Source organism: Palaemon carinicauda, chromosome 28 (assembly GCF_036898095.1).
Source record: "Palaemon carinicauda isolate YSFRI2023 chromosome 28, ASM3689809v2, whole genome shotgun sequence".
In the NCBI taxonomy this organism is placed as follows: domain Eukaryota; kingdom Metazoa; phylum Arthropoda; class Malacostraca; order Decapoda; family Palaemonidae; genus Palaemon; species Palaemon carinicauda.
The window spans coordinates 83582515-83593628 of NC_090752.1; positions in this window are offsets into that span (position 1 = coordinate 83582515).

Below are 11114 nucleotides of genomic sequence, written 5' to 3' on the forward strand. Positions count from 1 at the left end.
GAATCTTTGTATATTTTTGGAGCCTTACTTTAAGATTTTTTTTTTATTATTATTTCTTATGTTTTCTCATATTTTCAGTACTGTTCTCTCATGTGCTGACTCTTATCTTTAAATGTTGGTCAAGAACTTAATGTCTATAAACTTTCTTGTATTCTCATCTAAATATTAGTTTCAACCACCTTCATTCAATTAACTATTTGCGTGTGTTGTTTAAGAGTTTACTGTCCATGCTTTGCATACATATCTTACCAGAATACCATAATATGTAGTGCTAGATATGCCCCAAGTCTGTCTTTCTAGTCATATATTTAGTAAGACTCTATACTACACCGTATTCTAGAAGTTTTTATTCAGGATTTGACCAAATTGTGGAGTGATTGTCGTAATCAATCAATTGTATTGGTGGAACTTAAGAAGGTAAATTTTTTTTGCCATAAGTCTAGTTCCAGAGTTATGTTTTACCTTTTTTGTTTTTGTTCATGTTAATTAACTTGATTCTTTTGCTGCTCTGTTTCAATTCTTTGCTTCTTCGTTGATGATCTGCTCTGGGCTGGCTCTCCTGTTTGGCCTTTTATCAGCGAATCTGTTTTTTGTTGAACAGCCTGACACCATTCTCTTTTTAGATCTAATATATGAGGGATCTATTTTCTTGTTGTTACTGTTCTTGAAATATTTTAGTTTAATTATTCATTACTTTTCTTGTAGTTTATTTATTTTATTTCCTCAGTGGGCTATTTTCCCTGTTGGAGTCCTTGGGCTTATAGCATGCTTCTATACTAACTCTGTTTATCGCTTACCTCGCTAATATACATATATATATATATATATATATATATATATATATATATATATATATATATATATATATATATATATATATACCAACTGTGATGTATGGATCGGAGTTGTGGGGAATGAAAGTGATGGAGAGACAGAAATTGAATGTGTTTGAGATGAAGTGTCTGAGGAGTATGGCTGGTGTATCTCGAGTAGATAGGGTTAGGAACGAAGTGGTGAGGGTGAGAACGGGTGTAAGAAATGAGTTAGCGGCTAGAGTGGATATGAATGTGTTGAGGTGGTTTGGCCATGTTGAGAGAATGGAAAGTGGCTGTCTGCTAAAGAATGTGATGAATGCAAGAGTTGATGGGAGAAGTACTAGAGGAAGGCCAAGGTTTTGGTGGATGGATGGTGTGAAGAAAGCTCTGGGTGATAGGAGGATAGATGTGAGAGAGGCAAGAGAGCGTGCTAGAAATAGGAATGAATGGCGAGCGTTTGTGACGCAGTTCCGGTAGGCCCTGCTGCTTCCTCCGGTGCCTTAGATGACCGCGGAGGTAGCAGCAGTAGGGGACTCAGCAGTATGAAGCTTCATCTGTGGTGGAAAATGTGGGAGGTTGGGCTGTGGCACCCTAGCAGTACCAGCTGAACTCGGCTGAGTCCCTGATTAGGCTGGAGGAACGTAGAGAGTAGAGGTCCCTTTTTTGTTTTGTTTCTTGTTGATGTCGGCTACCCCCCAAAATTGGGGGAAGTGCCTTGGTATATGGATGGATGGATATATATATATATATATATATATATATATATATATATATATATATATATATATATATATATATATATATATACATACATTGACCTTGAGGCTTTGTTTGTTGCTTTTTTTGTGTACCAGTCAAAGAGAATTAGGTCCCTCTTTTTAAACAAAGTAAGATGTACCGTTGATGGGCGTTAACAAGGTTCAAAATGACATTGAGGTTACACCCTGTTCTCAAATAAGCTTCCTGAGAATCCGTCGTTTCCTGAGGCGCTACGCACTTATGAAAAATTCATATAGTAAGGTAAACACACACACACACATATATATATATATATATATATTATATGTATATATATGTGTATATATATATATATTATATATATATACATATATATATATATATATATATATATATATATATATATATATATATAATGTGTGTGTGTGCGTGTATGTATCTTTGTGAATAATTGTATTAGAGAGAAACTGGGACCAAAAGCCTATATTTTATCATCGGTTATATATAAGAGAATAACTGATTTTATCTAAATACTTGGTTGACACAGAAAGTAAAATAATGAATATGTTTGATTCTCACATTTTATAAGTGCTTATGATGTTATTTATAATGAATACTAATTAACGATATAACTTCGTAAAGCATTAAGTTATTATCCAACTGAGCGATGCATGATGTCCTTAATGACTATTAACGAAGAATGAGAAGCTGAGTGTAATAACGAAAGAAATGTTGTGGTTTGGCTTTTGGTTTTCGCTATGGGTTAATGACTAACACCAGACTGCTACATTTGGTTGCAAGTTTTATTTGCGTTTGGTATATAAGGAGGTGTTTGGATGGGAATTAGTTTATAAATTCTCATCGATTTAATCGATTATGGCGTGTAATTTGATTCTTTGTAATACCAGGTATCATCTTGCTTTCATTACGGGGTATTATGAGTATGAGAAAGGGCACGGATTTCTTTGGTTTGATTTTCTTAGGTTGCTAAATAGCATGAATATTTCTACAATATACTAAATGTTTCCTTTTCTCTTTCTTCCAACGTTTCATCTCGGATTACAGGTAACTGACTACCCCTTCATTGTCTCTTTGTGTTATATATATAATTTTGAAAATCTCTTTTAACCAGAATGAACAGTAGGAAATAAATGTTATATTTCTTTCGAACGTAATTCCTTAAAAATATCTGCTTTAGAAATGACATCTCTCCTCTTTTATTCTCCATTTCTTATCATTCTCCTCCTATTAACATTCTTGTCGTTATTCCCAATTTAATTTCTCTGCCCAATTCTGTTTGACCAGAACAACCCTCAGATCACCTTCCCCTTGTCCTCTTTGTATTCCCAGCAAATGTCTTTTTATATCTATCCCCTCTTGTCCTCCAAAGAGAAATCCCATAACTAACTCGTGCTCCAACCATTGTTGCCCTTCCCCGGAGATCCCTGTCCCCAGCTCCTTGTGATCACTTTCCGAAGGTCCCCTCCACTCAAAACCTTCTTACCCTCCACCCATATACCCAAGGTCCTTTAGATATACTCTGAGAACATTTAAAGCAACGTGCATATACTGTACCTTTATTCCCTATTAATTCATCTCATATACACCATGAAGATCCTCTGGCCCTAAGTGTTTCTTGTTCCTGGAATATTTTTTTCATGCCCCATGGAAGTCACTCCCCCCCCCCCAACTTCTCATGTCTTCTTCGAAGATCCATATGAAATTCCACCCCTTACCAAAATTCTACTCTCCTGAGAGACCCCAATCTCCAACCCTTCTAGAAACGCACAGGAAACCCGATTTTTTTTAATAATTCTTGTCTTCGTCAGAGATCAATTTCCTCAAGTCCCCAAATTTGCCCTTCTTGGAAGAGCCCCCTTCTCCAACTGCTCTCCTATGTGTCTTTATTTGTCCCATCATCAGCCCTTCTTATTCTATCCAATTAAACCCCCTTCCAAACAATCATGTACAATTGTACACTGGAATTCCTGGCACACTTTGTTATAAGGAAGTCACCCTTTCACGCCCTTACTGCGTGACAAGTAGCCAGAGTACTGTAGGGGGAGATGGCAAGAGTCGTGGGTGGGGCTAAACACAGGAACTCGTTGCACAGTAAGGGTGTGACAGTGTGCACTTCCTCAGAGGAAGGTGCCAGGAAATCTTGTGTCCAACTGCAAAGGCGCAATGGTCTCTTTCGTAGACATCTGACGTCAGTCCTAAAATATTCCATTAGCTCTCTCCCTTCAGTTCCTCCCTCCCCCTCCAACTGGTCCTCCTTATGCATATCTCCTTCCCCAGAGCCCATTATGAGTATCTGGAAATTCCTCCTTTATTGCAGATATTCGGAATACTTTCACTGTCTTCATATGGCTTTGTTTGGGAATCTGATAATGGGTTTTTCACTTTTAACGAGGTTTTTTTTTTTTTTAATTTATGGATTGTTATTGATGATTAAGTACTGTACATTCAGGTTGCTTACTTATTTTCGTTCATCAGGTATGCTGTTGTTTATGAAAGTACATACCGGTAGCGTTTTTGCAGATGGTAATAATGATGATAAAGATAACACAGTATTGATTGCAAGTTAGGATGGCTATAGGCAAAGCTACTTTTAGATGAAAGACAGTCCTTTGTGATTCTTTTATTCGGATAAGCAGATTTGCATAAACACTTTCATAGACAAATCTATTGATGTAAGCATTAATAATGTTCTTGAAATGATTAATGTCCAGAAACCTTTTGTATATTGTTAAGGAACCGTATCGACGTTATGAATTCAAGTAAGGTAATTTTAGTTATTTATAAATGCTATTGAAATAATATCTAAAATTGTCATGGGTTACCATGCTAGCCAGATAATGTACACATACATACAGTTACATATTTGCTGACATAAAGTATTACCTCAATACGATATGAATCCTACGACAACGAATGGAAGACTTTGAAAAGAAAAATAAAGAGATATCCTTCAGTATCTCCGTTTCGAAAAGAGACGTCTGACTGTCGTTCGAGATTCCCGAAAACCTCTTTAACCTTCATCTAAAATTTATGGAGTCATCTGGGGACAATGACCCACTTCAGCTGCGTTTTCGAAGAAATATCTCCTGCTTCTCCAACCCCCAGATGAATTGGTGCGCTTCAACTCGTTCTTATTAGTTAGTTTCCCGTGGGAGACATTTTCTCGCTAATCCCACCTTCTGTGTTACGGCTTGGGAGAGTGAAACGAAGAATATATATATATATATATATATATATATATATATATATTATATATATATATATATATATATATATATATATTATATATATATATATATATATATATATATATATATATAGACACCAAACTTTTAACTGGGGTCCACAAGTCACCAGAGTTGAAGGACCCAGGCCTACATGGCTGAGTACTATGTAGCGTGAAGTAGATGGTAAATTGAGAAGTATTGGTTTAAGAGATCAAGTTAAAGACGACTGGCGAGATATAATAGAGGCCCTTTTCGCAGTAGTCGTAGGAGGAGGAGATGATGATTTTATATATACACACACACACACACACACACACACACATATATATATATATATATATATATATATATATATATATATATATATATATATATATATGTATATATACATATATTATGGTCCTTAGGTTTTAGGGGTTTTCGTGGTCTCACGAGAGAGGTAAAGTGTTTTTACAGAATAGCTTTTTTGTTTTACTCTGGAGTAATTTGAAACGAAGTGCATTTTATTGAAAAAAAGTTTTCTCTCTCTCTCTCTCTCTCTCTCTCTCTCTCTCTCTCTCTCTCTCTCTCTCTCTCTCTCTCTGGGTATACTGAAGATTAGCCTTTTTATAAGCTTTGGCATCCATTTCCACCATGACAGAAAATTTAAGGTGTAACTGTTACGGCCCCTTACCCTGGAATTATAGAGCAGCTGTTACTTACATTTGATTTCAAAGCTATTTTGTGTGGTAGATAAAAAAAAAAAACTTTCTCTCCACGTTATGTTTCTGTTAATGCTTGGTTTAGAAGTTAATGAATTAAATGAAATTTTTTACAATTTAAAATCATAATTTAATACTTACATTTGATTTCAAATCGACTTTGAGTGGTAGATGAGAAGAGAAATTACCTCCTCTCTACCTTGTTTCTATTAATGCTTTATTTAGAAGTTAATAAATTAGATTTTTTTGTAGAATTGACAAACATAATTTACAATATAAAGCGAAAACATGGAGATACATCTGTGGCAGAATATCCAAATGCGGTTACAAGCAAAATTATTTGGTGTGGTCGAGTTCGACATGAGTTCATGTAAAGTTGGTTTTCGTGAAGTAAGTTACTTCATCTCGCGTCTTCTGTCTTGACAGGTGATTCAAAGGTGCTTCATTTATGGGTTTTATTGTTATTCTTTCCTCTTCAACGAGGTTTCCCTTTGCACATCTTATTTCGGTCAGCGTTCCACTGAACTCCCAGGGGAAGTATCTCCTCGCTTCAGATGATTTTGGTAACGCCCGTCTCAACAACTATCACAATCATGATCCGCTGACTATGTCTGTCCTTGTAATGATGAGCTTTGGCATATTCTTCTTCTTTTGTCTTTTTCTGATTTACATATCCTTTCACAAACAGGAAATCTATCGCCTTTTTTAGGGCTATAGCACCAATACCTTTTTTCTTCCATGTTTGTTGTTTGCATTTTTGTCCCATAAATGTGATCGTTGTATGTATGTATGTATTTATTTATTTATGTATGTGCGAAGCTTCCTACAATTAATTTTGAATTGAAGCTTCTTTAAGTAAACATGAATTAGAGTTATTTCTATTGTTCACAGAGTAACAGATTTCTTAGTAGATAAAATATGGAAATTTCTCAGAATTTTGGGATATGGATAGCACCGTGTAGTTTTGTTACTTTACGAGGGTCCAAGTTGTGCAAAATCAAGCTTTACAATGAAACTAGTAAAATAATACAACAAATTTCTTAGTTGGGGAGAGAGTAACCCGTAGACTTCTTTATTGCCTTGCGGACATCTGGTCTGCTTCTCCTTCGGTCGTGGGAGCCTGGGCGAGTAGACAGGACATCAGACGATCACTTTCTTCTTAAGCGGTTCCCCATCCTGCATCACGGGCTGGAGGACGGCAAATTCAGCTATGGAGTACAGTGTGACTGCTTGCTGGGGGAGACAGGTGTAGCTGTTGGAGTGTGCCTAACCTGGGTGGGAGTCGGAGAGTGACTGGCACCTCTAGGTCGAAGTGAATAGGCTATTTATTTATTTATGTATGTGTATTTAAATGTATTTGTATATAATTATATATTTTTATATATAACTTATGATAGTATAATTAATTGGATACAAGAACATTTAGTTAAATAAAATAGTTAAATAAATGGAAGCGAATATAGAATGACACGAAAAAATCTGAAATGTAATGAAACTGAATTTTTATGGCTACACAAAAAAAAAGATAATAAAATGTCAGTGAAATGTTGAAAGTAGAACAGGTAAATGGCTTTCGAATATTGGAAATTAGGTGTGATTCTGTGCTCTTTTCTTTCATATATCTTTGACAGGCTTGAAGATTTATGCTGTATGAGATCGTAATATCCAAAGCATAGATATAAACATACATGCATACATACACACACACACACACTATATATATATATATATATATATATATATATATATATATATATATATATATATATATATATATATATATATATATATACATACACGTACATATACATACAGTATATTCTTACTCTACGTTTATAATGATTAAATAATGTCTTGGTGGCGTTAAAAAATCGAAGATAGTTTCTCTCCGGACAAACTGTTCTCCAAATAGTTTTCAAAATAAGAGAATAAATGTAATTACGATTCTCCATTTATTATTTGGTGTCGACACGTGTTTCATATCACCGCAAACCTTTTTCAGAGATACATTGTGTGAGTAGTGGTGGGGAAAATAGGGATACAAAAATATTTGGAAACTCCGAATACAATTAGTTTCAAATAGGGCGTCACAACCCTAATCAAGGTATGGCACAATGGTAGTTAGTGGATTGTGGTAGGTTGTAGCCTTTGTAGAGAATGCCATGGAGCTAAGAAGGACAGCATCTTCCTGTGCCACCAGCCAGGAAAAAGGTACGAGTACATTGATGAAGATCCCATCTGAGGCGCACAAATATTAGGCTTGTAGTGGCCAAAGGAATGGGTACCTTCAAGGTTTAAAGGCCGCTCATGAATGGCAGAGCCAAAGGACAGTGACATTGCCCTATCAAGCAGGACAATGCTCTAGAGACCAACCATATTACATATGATCAGCGCCCAAGTCCCCTCTCCACCCAAGCTAGGACCAAGGAGGGCCAGGCAATGGCTCCTGATGACTCAGCAGATAGACCTATATGCTCCCCCCCCCACATCCTTAGCTCACAAGGATGGTCAGTATGCAGCGACCAAAGAAACTAACAAGTCTGAGGGGGACTCGAACCCCAGTTTGGCAATCACCAGGCATGGACGCTACCTCCAAGCCACCACAACCCTAATTGAAGGATTCTGGTGGGTTACAAATTGACTGAATAATCACAGCGTATCTTTAAAATTTCAACAATGTTTATTTTTTTTTTACTTTATGTAAACATATAAAGATAAAAGCTATTCCAAAAAGGTCGGGAAGTTTCATCAAACAATGTAAGTCAGTTTCAGCTTTTAATTCAGAGGGCCTAAGGCTGGGTTTAACCTCCCCATTCACTGTTTTAAAGTTTTTCCGGATGTTTGATTACTCTTAGTCATAGCGCCTTTATTTCTCTTGAGACACGATGCACAAACTAACCGAGGTCCGAGAGTGCAGAAGCATTGGGAAACCAAAAGGAGGATAAGGGAAAATTGCTGTTTGAAGACGGTAGACAAACTCATGATTTATGCACGAGGAGAACATTGAAGATGGCTGATGGTATAGTAGGCAGAGAGAGAGAGAGAGAGAGAGAGAGAGAGAGAGAGAGAGAGAGAGAGAGAGAGCGCGCTAATGACATCTAGATGATGTTATATTGCAATAAAGAGATGAGTATAGGGAACTGGAACAGAAAACGAATACCATAAAGACAGGCATACAGACAAATGCCCATAAACTGGACTCCGAAGAACAGAGAAAATTGCGACAATACAATTACTTTCAAGAAACTTAGATGCTTTTAAGGCAATTGCATTTAGATATCATGCCATTTCTTCTGGAAGGAGAGGGGGAAATTTCCTTGCTATCAAGGGTAGAAGGTGCATTAGTAATATTATATATATTATTATTTATATTACTCAATTTTACCAACAATCTTATCAAAGAAGAGTAAAAACTTGCTCACAATTTAGAGAAGCTTTTGAGATAATGAATTTTTCTGTCTTCCACTTTTCATTTTGTAGTTAAATATTTCTGTTTTTCCAATTTTCTTTTCGGAGTTGAATCCTATCTGGCACCTTTTCCTTAATTTCGAAGTGTTTTTCTTTTAACCAACTATTTTAATCGTACTACATAAGGTTTTCTTTGTTGACAATTTATTTTATTCAAAAATATTTATTAATGATTGTCATTTAGAACTGAAACAGAATTTTCTAGTTTAAGTATCTTAATTTCAACTTCTCTCTCTTAATTAATTTTGTTGTTGTTGGTTGCTTTGTCATGTTATAATTGCTTATCTCCATTATGTTATTTAAAGAATGTTTTTAACGGGTTTTACTTAAATAAGGCTGGATTTGAACCACCGTTGGCCTTGTCTTGTACGAATAGCCTATAATATTTTGATTTCAAATGTACTGAATAGTATTATTTTTTTTTGGTAAAGGGCATTAGGATGGGTTCTCATCATTTAAGGAGAGTGGAGAATTGCACTGATTCCAGGTTGGGAAGTAGTTCAATCACGAGGGAAAATGAAAATTGTGTGTGGTAAAGATGTTATTTCCTTGAAAAAAAAAATTATTAGATTTTGTCATTTTAAATTGGTTGTTAATTTTACTCGTAAACATAATTAAAGTCCGGCCTGACCTATGTCCTCCTAGGCTATGGTAGATCCTAATAATGAGGTATAGGATTTTTCGTCTTTTCAAAAGGATGAAAACCATATCGTAGCTTATTCTGTGAGTTATTGTTTTTTATTCACATTTAATATAGTCATGTAAAGGATACAAAACTATGATATAAGTGATCGCAATTGTTGTGTAAAAGATTTTTTTTTTTTTAGAAATAGCCATATGTTGTTATATTTCCCCATTTGTAGGGCAAGGAAATTGTGATATGCCCCTCTCTGGAATGAGAAGTATCGTGTTGATATTGGGTTCGCCCGTTCTTTACTTGCCTTGTAAAGTTGACCCAAACTTCCCAGTCAAGTTTTGTACCCAATGAATTGGTTACTATCATAGATCTCTAATACTGGATTAGGCTGTTTGGTTGTGGTGGCCTGGTGGTGGCGTCCTTGTCGGGTGATTTCCAGACTGGGGTTCGGGTCCCGATCAAACGCGTTAGTTCCTTTGGTCGTTGCAGCCTCACCATCCTTCTGAGCTAAGGATTGGGGGGGGGGAGCCTATACGTCTATCTGCTGAGTCATCAGCAGCCATTACCTGGCCCTCCTTGGTCCTAGCTTGGATGGAAAGGGGCTTGGGTGCTGATCATATGTAATATGATCAATATCTAGGATTCTAGGGCATTGTCCTACTTGATAGGGCACTGTCACTGTCCCTTGCCTCTGTCATCCATGAGCGACTTTTAAAACATTTAAAACATGGTAATCAGGATGGTCTGTACGTTTTGTTCAAATGATGCTCCAAGTCTAAGAAACTTATGGATTTTCCCGTTTTTATCCATTTTGCGGAAAGCCTTTACCTTAGTATTAGCAACTCTTCATCCCAAATTTTCAAAGGTTATTTTAATCTCGAGAATGTTTCCATAAAAAGTTTATTTTGTCTGTGTGTCCTAGATTGATGGAGACTTCGATAGATTAAGATTTTCTGTTTCCATGCATATTTGAGTAAGATCTTTTTTGTAATATCATTCAGTACCGCATCATTCACAGTACACCCTGGTCTCTGGTTTGGCTGCGTCAGTGCTATAAGTGCACGAAGGATATTTTTTTTTAACTTTGCTATCGTCTGGTAGGCTACTCAGAGACCACCTATAATCAATTTTTTAAATTCCCTGCCTAAAATCATTTTAGTGAGCAGTAATATTGGTTGTTGTAAGAGAGTAAATATAATATTTTAAGAAATGTATATGTTTATGGGAGTAGATTGTTCAGGGCACCGGGCACCCGTTGAGATACTACCGCTCGAGAGTTATGGGGTCCTTTGGCTGGCCAGACAGTACTACATTGGATTATTCTCTATGGTTACAGTTCTTTTTTCCTTTACCTACACATACACCGAATAGTCTGGCCTATTCCTTACACATTCTCCTCTGTCCTCATACACCTGACAACACTTGAGATTACCAAATAATTCTTCTTAACCTAAGGGGTTACTGCACTATCATTGTTCAGTGGTCACTTTCTTCTAGGTAAGGGTAG